Here is a 16,090-nt window from a genome sequence, read left to right on the forward strand (position 1 = left end):
CTCTTCCCTGAGTGTGTTACTTTGACAGAGTGGGGTCAGTCTGCTCTTCCCTAGGTGAGTTACAATGAGATAGAGAGGTCACTCTGGTCTCCCCTGGGTGTGTTATATTGACAAAGGGGGGGCAATCTTCTCTTCCCTGGGTGAGTTACATTGACAGAGTGAGGTCAGTCTGCTCTTCCCTGAGTGTGTTACTTTGACAGAGTGGGGTCAGTCTGCTCTTCCCTGTGTGTGTTACATTGACAGAATGGGGTCAGTCTGCTCTTCCCTGGGTGTGTTACATTGACAGAGTGAAGTCAGTCTGCTCTTCCCTGGGTGTGTTACAATGATAGAGTGGGTTCAGTCTGCTCTTCCCTGCGTGTGTTGCATTGACAGAGTGGGGTCAGTCTGCTCTTCCCAGAATGTGTTACATTGACAGAGTTGGGTCAGTCTGCTCTTCCCTGTGTGTGTTACATTGACAGAATGGGGTCAGTCTGCTCTTCCCTGGGTGTGTTACATTGACAGAGTGAAGTCAGTCTGCTCTTCCCTGGGTGTGTTACAATGATAGAGTGGGTTCAGTCTGCTCTTCCCTGCGTGTGTTGCATTGACAGAGTGGGGTCAGTCTGCTCTTCCCAGAATGTGTTACATTGACAGAGTTGGGTCAGTCTGATCTTCCCTGGGTGTGTAACGTAGACAGAAAGGGGTCAGTCTGCTCTTCCCTGGTTGTTTCACATTAACAGAGTGGGGTCAGTCTACTCGTCCCTGTGTGTCTTACATTGACAGAGTGGGGTCAGTCTGCTCTTCCCTGGATGTGTTACATTGACAGAGTGGGGTCAGTCTGCTCTTCCCTGTGTGTGTTACATTGACAGAATGGGGTCAGTCTGCTCTTCCCTGGGTGTGTTACATTGACAGAGTGGGTTCAGTCTGCCCTTCCCTGGGTGTGTTCCATTGACAGAGTTGGGTCAGTATGCTCTTCCCTGGGTGTGTTACAATGACAGAGTGGGGTCAGTCTGCTCTTCCCAGGGTGTGTAACGTAGACAGAAAGGGGTCAGTCTGCTCTTCCCTGGTTGTTTCACATTAACAGAGTGGGGTGAGTCTACTCTTCCCTGTGTGTCTTACATTGACAGAGTGGGGTCAGTCTGCTCTTCCCTGGATGTGTTACATTGACAGAGTGGGGTCAGTCTGCTCTTCCCTGGGTGTGTTATACTGACAGAGTGGGGTCAGTCTGCTCTTCCCTGGGTGCGTTACATTGACAGAGTGGGGTCAGTATGCTCTTCCCTGGGTGTGTTACATTGACAGAACAGGGTCCGTCTGCCTTTCCCTGGGTGTGTTACATTGACAATGGGGTTAGTCTGCTCTTCCCTGGGTGTGTTACATTGACAGAGTGAGGTCAGTCTGCTCTTCCCTGGGTGTGTTACAATGACAGAGTGGGGTCAGTCTGCTCTTCCCAGGGTGTGTTACATTGACAGAGTGGGGTCAGTCTGCTCTTTCCTGGGTGTGTTACATTGACAGAGTTGGGACAGTCTGATGTTCCCTGGGTGTATAACGTTGAGAGACAGGGGTCAGTCTGCTCTTCCCTGGGTGTGTTACATTGTCAGAGTGAACTCAGTCTGCTCTTCCCTGGGTGTGTTGCAATGACAGAGTGTGGTCAGTCTGCTCTTCCCTGTGTCTGTTATATTGACCGAGTGAGGTCAGTCTGCTTTTCCCTGGGTGTGTTACATTGCCAGAGTGGTGTCAGTTCGTTCTTCCCTGGGAGTGTTACATTGACAGAGAGTGGTCAGTCTGCTCATCCCTGGGTGTGTTACATTGGCAGAGTGGGGTCAGTCTGCCCTTCCCTGGGTGTGTTACATTGAGAGAGTGGGGTCAGTCTGTTCTTCCCTGGCTGGGTTATATTGGCAGAGTGGGGTCAGTCTACTCTTCCCTGGGTGTGTTTCATTTACATAGGGGGGTCAGTCTGCTCTTCCCTGAGTGTGTTACATTGACAGGGTGGGGTCAGTCTGCTCTTCCCTTCATGTGTTCCATTGACAGAGTGGGGTCAGTCTGCTCTTCCCTGGGTGTGTTACAATGACAGAGTGGGGTCAGCGTGCACTTCCCATGGGTGTTTTAAATTGACAGAGTGGGGTCAGTCTGCTCTTCCCTGGGAGTGTTACATTGACAGAGTGGGGTCAGTCTGCCCTTCCCTGGGTGTGTTACTTTGACAGGGTGGGGTCAGTCTGCTCTTCCCTGGGAGCGTGACATTGACAGACTGGGGTCAGTCTGCTGTTCCCTGGGTGTGTTACATTTACAGAGTGGGGTCTGTCTGCTGTTCCCTGGGTGTGTTACATTGACAGAGAGGGGTCAGTCTGCTCTTCCCTGGATGTGTTCCATTGAATGTGTGGGGTCAGTCTGCTCTTCCCTGGGTGTGTTACATTGACACAGTGGGGTCAGTCTGCTCTTCCCTGGGTGTGTTACATTGACAGAGTGGGGTCAGTCTGCTCTTCCCTGGGTGTGTTACATTGACAGAGAGGGGTCAGTCTGCTCTTCCCTCGGTGGGTTACATTGAAAGTGTGGGGTCAGTCTGCTCTTGCCTGGGTGTGTTACATTGACACAGTGGGGTCAATCTGCTCTTCCCTGGGTGTGTTACATTGACAGTGTGCGGTCAGTCTGCTCTTCCCTGGGTGCGTGACATTGACAGAGTGGGGTCAGTCTGCTCTTCCCTGGGTGTGTTACATTGACAGAGTGGAGTCAGTCTGCTCTTCCCTGGGTGTGTTACATTGACAGAGAGGGGTCAGTCTGCTCTTCCCTGGATGTGTTACATTGAATGTGTGGGGTCAGTCTGCTCTTCCCTGGGTGTGTTACATTGACACAGTGGGGTCAGTCTGCTCTTCCCTGGTTGCGTGACATTGACAGAGTGCGGTCAGTCTGCTCTTCCCTGGGTGCGTGACATTGACAGAGTGGGGTCAGTCTGCTCTTCCGTGGGTGTGTTACATTGACAGAGTGGGGTCAGTTTGGTCTTCCCTGGGTGTGTTACATTGACAGAGTGGGGTTAGTCTGCTCTTCCCCGGGTATGTTACATTGACCTAGCCAGGTCAATCGTCTTTTCCCTGGTTGTGTTACATTGACAGAGGGGGCTCAGTCTGCTCTTCCCTGGGTGAGTTACATTGACAGAGTGGGGTCAGTCTGCTCTCCCCTGTGTGTGTTACATTGACAGAATGGGGTCAGTCTGCTCTTCCCTGGGTGTGTTACATTGACAGAGTGAAGTCAGTCTGCTCTTCCCTGGGTGTGTAACAATGATAGAGTGGGGTCAGTCTGCTCCTCCCTGGGTGTGTTGCATTGACAGAGTGGGGTCAGTCTGCTCTTCCCAGAATGTGTTACATTGACAGAGTTGGGTCAGTCTGATCTTCCCTGGGTGTGTTACATTGACAGAGTGGGGTCAGTCTGCTCTTCCCTGGGTGTGTTACATTGACAGAGTGGGGTCAGTCTGCTCTTCCCAGGGTGGGTTACATTCACTGAGTGGGGTCAATCTGCTCTTCCCTGAGTGTGTTACTTTGACAGAGTGGGGTCAGTCTGCTCTTCCCTAGGTGAGTTACAATGAGATAGAGAGGTCACTCTGGTCTCCCCTGGGTGTGTTACATTGACAAAGGGGGGGCAATCTTCTCTTTTCTGGGTGAGTTACATTGACAGAGTGGGGTCAGTCTGCTCTTCCCTGGGTGCGTGAGATTGACAGAGTGGGGTCAGTCTGCTCTTCCCTGGGTGTGTTACATTGACAGAGTGGGGACAGTCTGCTCTTCCCTGGGTGTGTTACATTGACAGAGTGAGGTCAGTCTGCTCTTCCCTGAGTGTGTTACTTTGACAGAGTGGGGTCAGTCTGCTCTTCCCTGTGTGTGTTACATTGACAGAATGGGATCAGTCTGCTCTTCCCTGGGTGTGTTACATTGACAGAGTGAAGTCAGTCTGCTCTTCCCTGGGTGTGTTACAATGATAGAGTGGGGTCAGTCTGCTCTTCCCTGCGTGTGTTGCATTGACAGAATGGGGTCAGTCTGCTCTTCCCTGGGTGTGTTACATTGACAGAGTGAAGTCAGTCTGCTCTTCCCTGGGTGTGTAACAATGATAGAGTGGGGTCAGTCTGCTCTTCCCTGGGTGTGTTGCATTGACAGAGTGGGGTCAGTCTGCTCTTCCCAGAATGTGTTACATTGACAGAGTTGGGTCAGTCTGATCTTCCCTGGGTGTGTTACATTGACAGAGTGGGGTCAGTCTGCTCTTCCCTGGGTGTTTTACATTGACAGAGTGGGGTCAGTCTGCTCTTCCCTGGGTATGTTACATTGACAGAGTGAAGTCAGTCTGCTCTTCCCTGCGTGTGTTGCATTGACAGAGTGGGGTCAGTCTGCTCTTCCCAGAATGTGTTACATTGACAGAGTTGGGTCAGTCTGATCTTCCCTGGGTGTGTAACGTAGACAGAAAGGGGTCAGTCTGCTCTTCCCAGAATGTGTTACATTGACAGAGTTGGGTCAGTCTGATCTTCCCTGGGTGTGTTACATTGACAGAGTGGGGTCAATCTGCTCTTCCCTGAGTGTGTTACTTTGACAGAGTGGGGTCAGTCTGCTCTTCCCTAGGTGAGTTACAATGAGATAGAGAGGTCACTCTGGTCTCCCCTGGGTGTGTTATATTGACAAAGGGGGGGCAATCTTCTCTTCCCTGGGTGAGTTACATTGACAGAGTGAGGTCAGTCTGCTCTTCCCTGAGTGTGTTACTTTGACAGAGTGGGGTCAGTCTGCTCTTCCCTGTGTGTGTTACATTGACAGAATGGGGTCAGTCTGCTCTTCCCTGGGTGTGTTACATTGACAGAGTGAAGTCAGTCTGCTCTTCCCTGGGTGTGTTACAATGATAGAGTGGGTTCAGTCTGCTCTTCCCTGCGTGTGTTGCATTGACAGAGTGGGGTCAGTCTGCTCTTCCCAGAATGTGTTACATTGACAGAGTTGGGTCAGTCTGCTCTTCCCTGTGTGTGTTACATTGACAGAATGGGGTCAGTCTGCTCTTCCCTGGGTGTGTTACATTGACAGAGTGAAGTCAGTCTGCTCTTCCCTGGGTGTGTTACAATGATAGAGTGGGTTCAGTCTGCTCTTCCCTGCGTGTGTTGCATTGACAGAGTGGGGTCAGTCTGCTCTTCCCAGAATGTGTTACATTGACAGAGTTGGGTCAGTCTGATCTTCCCTGGGTGTGTAACGTAGACAGAAAGGGGTCAGTCTGCTCTTCCCTGGTTGTTTCACATTAACAGAGTGGGGTCAGTCTACTCGTCCCTGTGTGTCTTACATTGACAGAGTGGGGTCAGTCTGCTCTTCCCTGGATGTGTTACATTGACAGAGTGGGGTCAGTCTGCTCTTCCCTGTGTGTGTTACATTGACAGAATGGGGTCAGTCTGCTCTTCCCTGGGTGTGTTACATTGACAGAGTGGGTTCAGTCTGCCCTTCCCTGGGTGTGTTCCATTGACAGAGTTGGGTCAGTATGCTCTTCCCTGGGTGTGTTACAATGACAGAGTGGGGTCAGTCTGCTCTTCCCAGGGTGTGTAACGTAGACAGAAAGGGGTCAGTCTGCTCTTCCCTGGTTGTTTCACATTAACAGAGTGGGGTGAGTCTACTCTTCCCTGTGTGTCTTACATTGACAGAGTGGGGTCAGTCTGCTCTTCCCTGGATGTGTTACATTGACAGAGTGGGGTCAGTCTGCTCTTCCCTGGGTGTGTTATACTGACAGAGTGGGGTCAGTCTGCTCTTCCCTGGGTGCGTTACATTGACAGAGTGGGGTCAGTATGCTCTTCCCTGGGTGTGTTACATTGACAGAACAGGGTCCGTCTGCCTTTCCCTGGGTGTGTTACATTGACAATGGGGTTAGTCTGCTCTTCCCTGGGTGTGTTACATTGACAGAGTGAGGTCAGTCTGCTCTTCCCTGGGTGTGTTACAATGACAGAGTGGGGTCAGTCTGCTCTTCCCAGGGTGTGTTACATTGACAGAGTGGGGTCAGTCTGCTCTTTCCTGGGTGTGTTACATTGACAGAGTTGGGACAGTCTGATGTTCCCTGGGTGTATAACGTTGAGAGACAGGGGTCAGTCTGCTCTTCCCTGGGTGTGTTACATTGACAGAGTGAACTCAGTCTGCTCTTCCCTGGGTGTGTTGCAATGACAGAGTGTGGTCAGTCTGCTCTTCCCTGTGTCTGTTATATTGACCGAGTGAGGTCAGTCTGCTTTTCCCTGGGTGTGTTACATTGCCAGAGTGGTGTCAGTTCGTTCTTCCCTGGGAGTGTTACATTGACAGAGAGTGGTCAGTCTGCTCATCCCTGGGTGTGTTACATTGGCAGAGTGGGGTCAGTCTGCCCTTCCCTGGGTGTGTTACATTGAGAGAGTGGGGTCAGTCTGTTCTTCCCTGGCTGGGTTATATTGGCAGAGTGGGGTCAGTCTACTCTTCCCTGGGTGTGTTTCATTTACATAGGGGGGTCAGTCTGCTCTTCCCTGAGTGTGTTACATTGACAGGGTGGGGTCAGTCTGCTCTTCCCTTCATGTGTTCCATTGACAGAGTGGGGTCAGTCTGCTCTTCCCTGGGTGTGTTACAATGACAGAGTGGGGTCAGCGTGCACTTCCCATGGGTGTTTTAAATTGACAGAGTGGGGTCAGTCTGCTCTTCCCTGGGAGTGTTACATTGACAGAGTGGGGTCAGTCTGCCCTTCCCTGGGTGTGTTACTTTGACAGGGTGGGGTCAGTCTGCTCTTCCCTGGGAGCGTGACATTGACAGACTGGGGTAAGTCTGCTGTTCCCTGGGTGTGTTACATTTACAGAGTGGGGTCTGTCTGCTGTTCCCTGGGTGTGTTACATTGACAGAGAGGGGTCAGTCTGCTCTTCCCTGGATGTGTTCCATTGAATGTGTGTGGTCAGTCTGCTCTTCCCTGGGTGTGTTACATTGACACAGTGGGGTCAGTCTGCTCTTCCCTGGGTGTGTTACATTGACAGAGTGGGGTCAGTCTGCTCTTCCCTGGGTGTGTTACATTGACAGAGAGGGGTCAGTCTGCTCTTCCCTCGGTGGGTTACATTGAAAGTGTGGGGTCAGTCTGCTCTTGCCTGGGTGTGTTACATTGACACAGTGGGGTCAATCTGCTCTTCCCTGGGTGTGTTACATTGACAGTGTGCGGTCAGTCTGCTCTTCCCTGGGTGCGTGACATTGACAGAGTGGGGTCAGTCTGCTCTTCCCTGGGTGTGTTACATTGACAGAGTGGAGTCAGTCTGCTCTTCCCTGGGTGTGTTACATTGACAGAGAGGGGTCAGTCTGCTCTTCCCTGGATGTGTTACATTGAATGTGTGGGGTCAGTCTGCTCTTCCCTGGGTGTGTTACATTGACACAGTGGGGTCAGTCTGCTCTTCCCTGGGTGCGTGACATTGACAGAGTGCGGTCAGTCTGCTCTTCCCTGGGTGCGTGACATTGACAGAGTGGGGTCAGTCTGCTCTTCCGTGGGTGTGTTACATTGACAGAGTGGGGTCAGTTTGGTCTTCCCTGGGTGTGTTACATTGACAGAGTGGGGTTAGTCTGCTCTTCCCTGGGTATGTTACATTGACCTAGCCAGGTCAATCGTCTTTTCCCTGGTTGTGTTACATTGACAGAGGGGGCTCAGTCTGCTCTTCCCTGGGTGAGTTACATTGACAGAGTGGGGTCAGTCTGCTCTTCCCTGTGTGTGTTACATTGACAGAATGGGGTCAGTCTGCTCTTCCCTGGGTGTGTTACATTGACAGAGTGAAGTCAGTCTGCTCTTCCCTGGGTGTGTAACAATGATAGAGTGGGGTCAGTCTGCTCCTCCCTGGGTGTGTTGCATTGACAGAGTGGGGTCAGTCTGCTCTTCCCAGAATGTGTTACATTGACAGAGTTGGGTCAGTCTGATCTTCCCTGGGTGTGTTACATTGACAGAGTGGGGTCAGTCTGCTCTTCCCTGGGTGTGTTACATTGACAGAGTGGGGTCAGTCTGCTCTTCCCAGGGTGGGTTACATTCACTGAGTGGGGTCAATCTGCTCTTCCCTGAGTGTGTTACTTTGACAGAGTGGGGTCAGTCTGCTCTTCCCTAGGTGAGTTACAATGAGATAGAGAGGTCACTCTGGTCTCCCCTGGGTGTGTTACATTGACAAAGGGGGGGCAATCTTCTCTTTTCTGGGTGAGTTACATTGACAGAGTGGGGTCAGTCTGCTCTTCCCTGGGTGCGTGAGATTGACAGAGTGGGGTCAGTCTGCTCTTCCCTGGGTGTGTTACATTGACAGAGTGGGGACAGTCTGATCTTCCCTGGGTGTGTTACATTGACAGAGTGAGGTCAGTCTGCTCTTCCCTGAGTGTGTTACTTTGACAGAGTGGGGTCAGTCTGCTCTTCCCTGTGTGTGTTACATTGACAGAATGGGATCAGTCTGCTCTTCCCTGGGTGTGTTACATTGACAGAGTGAAGTCAGTCTGCTCTTCCCTGGGTGTGTTACAATGATAGAGTGGGGTCAGTCTGCTCTTCCCTGCGTGTGTTGCATTGACAGAGTGGGGTCAGTCTGCTCTTCCCAGAATGTGTTACATTGACAGAGTTGGGTCAGTCTGATCTTCCCTGGGTGTGTAACGTAGACAGAAAGGGGTCAGTCTGCTCTTCCCTGGTTGTTTCACATTAACAGAGTGGGGTGAGTGTACTCTTCCCTGTGTGTCTTACATTGACAGAGTGGGGTCAGTCTGCTCTTCACTGGATGTGTTACATTGACAGAGTGGGGTCAGTCTGCTCTTCCCTGTGTGTGTTACATTGACAGAATGGGGTCAGTCTGCTCTTCCCTGGGTGTGTTACATTGACAGAGTGAAGTCAGTCTGCTCTTCCCTGGGTGTGTTACAATGATAGAGTGGGGTCAGTCTGCTCTTCCCTGCGTGTGTTGCATTGACAGAGTGGGGTCAGTCTGCTCTTCCCAGAATGTGTTACATTGACAGAGTGGGGTCAGTCTGATCTTCCCTGGGTGTGTAACGTAGACAGAAAGGGGTCAGTCTGCTCTTCCCTGGTTGTTTCACATTAACAGAGTGGGGTGAGTCTACTCTTCCCTGTGTGTCTTACATTGACAGAGTGGGGTCAGTCTGCTCTTCCCTGGATGTGTTACATTGACAGAGTGGGATCAGTCTGCTCTTCCCTGGGTGTGTTATACTGACAGAGTGGGGTCAGTCTGCTCTTCCCTGGGTGCGTTACATTGACAGAGTGGGGTCAGTATGCTGTTCTCTGGGTGTGTTACATTGACAGAACAGGGTCCGTCTGCCTTTCCCTGGGTGTGTTACATTGACAATGGGGTTAGTCTGCTCTTCCCTGGGTGTGTTACATTGACAGAGTGAGGTCAGTCTGCTCTTCCCTGGGTGTGTTACAATGACAGAGTGGGGTCAGTCTGCTCTTCCCAGGGTGTGTTACATTGACAGAGTGGTGTCAGTCTGCTCTTTCCTGGGTGTGTTACATTGACAGAGTTGGGACAGTCTGATGTTCCCTGGGTGTATAACGTTGAGAGACAGGGGTCAGTCTGCTCTTCCCTGGGTGTGTTATATTGACAGAGTGAACTCAGTCTGCTCTTCCCTGGGTGTGTTGCAATGACAGAGTGTGGTCAGTCTGCTCTTCCCTGTGTCTGTTATATTGACCGAGTGAGGTCAGTCTGCTTTTCCCTGGGTGTGTTACATTGCCAGAGTGGTGTCAGTTCGTTCTTCCCTGGGAGTGTTACATTGACAGAGAGTGGTCAGTCTGCTCATCCCTGGGTGTGTTACATTGGCAGAGTGGGGTCAGTCTGCCCTTCCCTGGCTGGGTTATATTGGCAGAGTGGGGTCAGTCTACTCTTCCCTGGGTGTGTTTCATTTACAGAGGGGGGTCAGTCTGCTCTTCCCTGAGTGTGTTACATTGACAGGGTGGGGTCAGTCTGCTCTTCCCTTCATGTGTTCCATTGACAGAGTGGGGTCAGTCTGCTCTTCCCTGGGTGTGTTACATTGACAGAGTGGGGTCAGCGTGCACTTCCCTGGGTGTTTTAAATTGACAGAGTGGGGTCAGTCTGCTCTTCCCTGGGAGTGTTCAATTGACAGAGTGGGGTCAGTCTGCCCATCCCTGGGTGTGTTACTTTGACAGGGTGGGGTCAGTCTGCTCTTCCCTGGGTGCGTGACATTGACAGACTGGGGTCTGTCTGCTGTTCCCTGGGTGTGTTACATTTACAGAGTGGGGTCAGTCTGCTCTTCCCTGGGTGTGTTACATTGACAGAGAGGGGTCAGTCTGCTCTTCCATGGATGTGTTCCATTGAATGTGTGGGGTCAGTCTGCTCTTCCCTGGGTGTGTTACATTGACACAGTGGGGTCAGTCTGCTCTTCCCTGGGTGTGTTACATTGACAGAGTGGGGTCAGGCTGCTCTTCCCTGGGTGTGTTACATTGACAGAGAGGGGTCAGTCTGCTCTTCCCTCGGTGGGTTACATTGAAAGTGTGGGGTCAGTCTGCTCTTCCCTGGGTGTGTTACATTGACACAGTGGCGTCAATCTACTCTTCCCTGGGTGTGTTACATTGACAGTGTGCGGTCAGTCTGCTCTTCCCTGGGTGCGTGACATTGACAGAGTGGGGTCAGTCTGCTCTTCCCTGGGTGTGTTACATTGACAGAGTGGAGTCAGTCTGCTCTTCCCTGGGTGTGTTACATTGACAGAGAGGGTTCAGTCTGCTCTTCCCTGGATGTGTTACATTGAATGTGTGGGGTCAGTGTGCTCTTCCCTGGGTGTGTTACATTGACACAGTGCGGTCAGTCTGCTCTTCCCTGGGTGCATGACATTGACAGAGTGCGGTCAGTCTGCTCTTCCCTGGTTGCGTGACATTGACAGAGTGGGGTCAGTCTGCTCTTCCGTGGGTGTGTTACATTGACAGAGTGGGGTCAGTTTGCTCTTCCCTGGGTGTGTTACATTGACAGAGTGGGGTTAGTCTGCTCTTCCCTGGGTATGTTACATTGACCTAGCCAGGTCAATCGTCTTTTCCCTGGTTGTGTTACATTGACAGAGGGGGCTCAGTCTGCTCTTCCCTGGGTGTGTTACATTGACAGAGTGAGGTCAGTCTGCTCTTCCCTGGGTGTGTTACAATGACAGAGAGGGGTCAGTCTGCTCTTCCCTGGGTGTGTTACATTGACAGAGTGGGGTCAGTCTGCTCTTCCCTGGGTGTGTTACATTGACAGAGTGAGGTCAGTCTGCTCTTCCCTGGGTGTGTTACATTGACAGAGTGGGGTCAGTCTGCTCTTCCCTGGGTGTGTTACATTGACAGAGTGAGGTCAGTCTGCTCTTCCCTGGGTGTGTTACATTGACAGAGTGGGGTCAGTCTACTCTTCACTGGGTGTCTTACATTGACAGAGTGGGGTCAGTCTGCTCTTCCCTGAGTGTGTTACATTGACAGAGTGGGGTCAGTCTGCTCCTCCCAGGGTGTGTTACATTGACAGAGTGGGGTCCGTCTGCTCTTCCCTGGGTGTGTTACATTGACAGAGTGGGGTCAGTCTACTCTTCCCTGCGTGTGTTACATTGACAGTGTGGGGTCAGTCTACTCTTCCCTGCGTGTGTTACATTGACAGAGTGCGGTCAGTCTGCTCTTCCCAGGGTGTGTTACATTGACAGAATGGGGTCAGTCTGCTCCTCCCAGGGTATGTTACATTGACAGAGTGGGGTCAGTCTGCTCTTCCTTGGGTGTGTTTCATTGACAGAGTGGGGTCAATCTACCCTTCCCTGGGCGTGTTACATTGACAGAGTGGGGTCAGTCTGCTCTTCCGTGGGTGTGTTACATTGACAGAGTGGGGTCAGTTTGCTCTTCCCTGGGTGTGTTACATTGACAGAGTGGGGTTAGTCTGCTCCTCCCTGGGTATGTTACATTGACCTAGCCAGGTCAATCGTCTTTTCCCTGGTTGTGTTACATTGACAGAGGGGGCTCAGTCTGCTCTTCCCTGGGTGTGTTACATTGACAGAGTGGGGTCAGTCTGCTCTTCCCTGGGTGTGTTACATTGACAGAGTGGGGTCAGTCTGCTCTTCCCTGGGTGTGTTACATTGACAGAGTGGGGTCAGTCTGCTCTTCCCAGGGTGGGTTACATTGACTGAGTGCGGTCAGTCTGCTCTTCCCTGCGTCTGTTACATTGACAGAGTGGGGTCAGTCTGCTCTTCGCTGGGTTTGTTACATTGACAGAGTGGGGTCTGTCTGCTCTTCCCTGGGTGTGTTACAGTGACAGAGTGGGGTCAGTCTGCTCTTCCCTGGGTGCGTGAGATTCACAGAGTGGGGTCAGTCTGCTCTTCCCTGGGTGTGTTACCTTGACAGAGTGGGGACAGTCTGCTCTTCCCTGGGTGTGTTACATTGACAAAGTGAGGTCAGTCTGCTCTTCCCTGAGTGTGTTACTTTGACAGAGTGGGGACAGTCTGCTCTTCCCTGAGTGTGTTACCTTGACAGAGTGGGGACAGTCTGCTCTTCCCTGGGTGTGTTACATTGACAAAGTGAGGTCAGTCTGCTCTTCCCTGAGTGTGTTACTTTGACAGAGTGGGGGCAATCTTCTCTTCCCTGGGTGAGTTACATTGACAGAGTGGGGTCAGTCTGCTCTTCCCTGTGTGTGTTACATTGACAGAATGGGGTCAGTCTGCTCTTCCCTGGGTGTGTTACATTGACAGAGTGAAGTCAGTCTTCTCTTCCCTGGGTGTGTTACAATGATAGAGTGGGGTCAGTCTGCTCTTCCCTGGGTGTGTTGCATTGACAGAGTGGGGTCAGTCTGCTCTTCCCAGAATGTGTTACATTGACAGAGTTGGGTCAGTCTGATCTTCCCTGGGTATGTTACATTGACAGAGTGGGGTCAGCCTGCTCTTCCCAGGGTGGGTTACATTCACTGAGTGGGGTCAATCTGCTCTTCCCTGAGTGTGTTACTTTGACAGAGTGGGGTCAGTCTGCTCTTCCCTAGGTGAGTTACAATGAGATAGAGAGGTCACTCTGGTCTCCCCTGGGTGTGTTACATTGACAAAGGGGGGGCAATCTTCTCTTCCCTGGGTGAGTTACATTGACAGAGTGGGGTCAGTCTGCTCTTCCCTGGGTGCGTGAGATTGACAGAGTGGGGTCAGTCTGCTCTTCCCTGGGTGTGTTACATTGACAGAGTGGGGAAAGTCTGCTCTTCCCTGGGTGTGTTACATTGACAGAGTGAGGTCAGTCTGCTCTTCCCTGAGTGTGTTACTTTGACAGAGTGGGGTCAGTCTGCTCTTCCCTGTGTGTGTTACATTGACAGAGTGGGGTCAGTCTGCTCTTCCCTGGGTGTGTTACATTGACAGAGTGAAGTCAGTCTGCTCTTCCCTGGGTGTGTTACAATGATAGAGTGGGGTCAGTCTGCTCTTCCCTGCGTGTGTTGCATTGACTGAGTGGGGTCAGTCTGCTCTTCCCAGAATGTGTTACATTGACAGAGTTGGGTCAGTCTGATCTTCCCTGGGTGTGTAACGTAGACAGAAAGGGGTCAGTCTGCTCTTCCCTGGTTGTTTCGCATTAACAGAGTGGGGTGAGTGTACTCTTCCCTGTGTGTGTTACATTGACAGAATGGGGTCAGTCTGCTCTTCCCTGGGTGTGTTACATTGACAGAGTGAAGTCAATCTGCTCTTCCCTGGGTGTGTTACAATGATAGAGTGGGGTCAGTCTGCTCTTCCCTGCGTGTGTTGCATTGACAGAGTGGGGTCAGTCTGCTCTTCCCAGAATGTGTTACATTGACAGAGTGGGGTCAGTCTGATCTTCCCTGGGTGTGTAACGTAGACAGAAAGGGGTCAGTCTGCTCTTCCCTGGTTGTTTCACATTAACAGAGTGGGGTGAGTCTACTCTTCCCTGTGTGTCTTACATTGACAGAGTGGCGTCAGTCTGCTCTTCCCTGGATGTGTTACATTGACAGAGTGGGGTCAGTCTGCTCTTCCCTGGGTGTGTTCTACTGACAGAGTGGGGTCAGTCTGCTCTTCCCTGGGTGCATTACATTGACAGAGTGGGGTCAGTATGCTCTTCCCTGGGTGTGTTACATTGACAGAGTGGGGTCAGCGTGCACTTCCCTGGGTGTGTTAAATTGACAGAGTGGGGTCAGTCTGCTCTTCCCTGGGAGTGTTACATTGACAGAGTGGGGTCAGTCTGCCCTTCCCTGGGTGTGTTACTTTGACAGGGTGGGGTCAGTCTGCTCTTCCCTGGGTGCGTGACATTGACAGAGTGGGGTCAGTCTGCTGTTCCCTGGGTGTGTTACATTTACAGAGTGGGGTCAGTCTGCTCTTCCCTGGGTGTGTTACATTGACAGAGAGGGGTCAGTCTGCTCTTCCCTGGATGTGTTCCATTGAATGTGTGGGGTCAGTCTGCTCTTCCCTGGGTGTTTTACATTGACACAGTGGGGTCAGTCTGCTCTTCCCTGGGTGTGTTACATTGACAGAGTGGGGTCAGTCTGCTCTTCCCTGGGTGTGTTACATTGACAGAGTGGGGTCAGTCTGCTCTTCTCAGGGTGGGTTACATTGACTGAGTGCGGTCAGTCTGCTCTTCCCTGCGTCTGTTACATTGACAGTGTGGGGTCAGTCTGCTCTTCCCTGGGTGTATTACAGTGACAGAGTGGGGTCAGTCTGCTGTTCCCAGGGTGCATTAGATTGACAGAGTGGGGTCAGTCTGCTCTTCCCAGGGTGGGTTACATTGACTGAGTGCGGTCAGTCTGCTCTTACCAGCGTCTGTTACATTGACAGAGTGGGGTCAGTCTGCTCTTCCCTGGGTTTGTTACATTGACAGAGTGGGGTCAGTCAGCTCTTCCCTGGGTGTGTTACAGTGACAGAGTGGGGTCAGTCTGCTCTTCCCAGGGTGTGTGACAAAGACAGAGTGGGGACAGTCTGCTCTTCCCTGTGTGTGTTACATTGACAGAGTGCGGTCAGTGTGCTCTTCCCTGGGTGCGTGAGATTCACAGAGTGGGGTCAGTCTGCTCTTCCCTGGGTGTGTTACATTGACAGAGTGGGGACAGTCTGCTCTTCCCTGGGTGTGTTACATTGACAGAGTGAGGTCAGTCTGCTCTTCCCTTAATTTTTTTACTTTGACAGAGTGGGGTCAGTCTGCTCTTCCCTGAGTGTGTTACTTTGACAGAGTGGGGTCAGTCTGCTCTTCCCTAGGTGAGTTACATTGAGATAGAGAGGTCACTCTGGTCTCCCCTGGGTGTGTTACCTTGACAAAGGGGGGGCAATCTTCTCTTCCCTGGGTGAGTTACATTGACAGAGTGGGGTCAGTCTGCTCTTCCCTGTGTGTGTTACATTGACAGAATGGGGTCAGTCTGCTCTTCCCTGGGTGTGTTACATTGACAGAGTGAAGTCAGTCTTCTCTTCCCTGGGTGTGTTACAATGATAGAGTGGGGTCAGTCTGCTCTTCCCTGGGTGTGTTGCATTGACAGAGTTGGGTCAGTCTGCTCTTCGCAGAATGTGTTACATTGACAGAGTTGGGTCAGTCTGATCTTCCCTGGGTGTGTAACGTAGACAGAAAGGGGTCAGTCTGCTCTTCCCTGGGTGTTTTACATTGACAGAGTGGGGTCAGTCTGCTCTTCCCTGGGTGCGTTACATTGACAGAGTGGTGTCAGTCTGCTCTTCCCTGGGTGTGTTACATTGACAGAGTGGGGTCAGTCTGCTCTTCCCTGGGTGTGTTACATTGACAGAGTGCGGTCAGTGTGCTCTTCCCTGGGTGCGTGAGATTCACAGAGTGGGGTCAGTCTGCTCTTCCCTGGGTGTGTTACCTTGACAGAGTGGGGTCAGTCTGCTCTTCCCTAGGTGAGTTACATTGAGATAGAGAGGTCACTCTGGTCTCCCCTGGTTGTGTTACATTGACAAAGGGGGGGGCAATCTTCTCTTCCCTGGGTGAGTTACATTGACAGAGTGGGGTCAGTCTGCTCTTCCCTGTGTGTGTTACATTGACAGAATGGGGTCAGTCTGCTCTTCCCTGGGTGTGTTACATTGACAGAGTGAAGTCAGTCTTCTCTTCCCTGGGTGTGTTACAATGATAGAGTGGGGTCAGTCTGCTCTTCCCTGGGTGTGTTGCATTGACAGAGTGGGGTCAGTCTGCTCTTCCCAGAATGTGTTACATTGACAGAGTTGGGTCAGTCTGATCTTCCCTG

The sequence above is a fragment of the Chiloscyllium punctatum genome, chromosome 31 (genome assembly GCF_047496795.1).
Source record: "Chiloscyllium punctatum isolate Juve2018m chromosome 31, sChiPun1.3, whole genome shotgun sequence".
NCBI lineage: Eukaryota > Metazoa > Chordata > Chondrichthyes > Orectolobiformes > Hemiscylliidae > Chiloscyllium > Chiloscyllium punctatum.